This window comes from Parus major, chromosome 1A (genome assembly GCF_001522545.3).
Source record: "Parus major isolate Abel chromosome 1A, Parus_major1.1, whole genome shotgun sequence".
Lineage (NCBI taxonomy): Eukaryota > Metazoa > Chordata > Aves > Passeriformes > Paridae > Parus > Parus major.
Genome location: NC_031773.1, coordinates 24717117 through 24717937, shown reverse-complemented (window position 1 = coordinate 24717937; position 821 = coordinate 24717117).

Here is an 821-nt window from a genome sequence, read left to right as displayed (position 1 = left end):
GGGTAGCTCCTTAATACCTCTAGTCCATCACTATAACTCATTCATGGATTGCTGCCAGAAGTCTTCAAGGTATCCAGTCAAACACCTATTAGCAATAGATCACACACCTACTTGCTCACCCCACTGAATGCACTGCTAAATGAAAATGTTCCAAAGTTTTACATTCCTGCAGAACAGGAATGCCAAGGTGCCTCCTGTAACAGTTATATCATTCTGAAATATGTGAATAAGTTTTACATAGACTTTAAAACATTTATTCCAGAGCTAAGCTAACAACTAAATAATTCTACTATTACATAACCAGTCAGATATGCAACCAAGACTTTCAGTTATGGTATTTCACAGTGGTAGTAAGGACAGTGAAACAAACAGAGCTTTAAAACAACTTTTTTACCTTCTTAATTTCTATGGCTTCAGAGACATTATGCAGTCTTGGTGCTTCTTTTAATATCCTACCTGTGATAGCATCTCTGAACGTCCTCTGGGAAACGGCTGAAGCGCATCATAACCTGTCCATTCTTTTCCTTCTGGACAAAATTTGGGCTTGATCTTGTGTGGGACACCTGCAGTGTGGGACACCATGCAGCAAAGCTGCCCATGTGTCTACCCCACAGAACTGCTGCACAGGGTCAATTTGGGCTCTCCTGAGGGCAGATTCTGACTGCCCTGCAGTCTTTTCTGCCTTACCCAAACCAGACAAAACAGCCTCCCTGAACCGCAGGGTCATGCTCAGTGCTCTCTCTCGGTGTTTTTTTAGCTCTAGGTTGCAAGCCATAGGGAAAAAAGCAGTAAATCTAATTCAGACATGCTCCACACAGTTA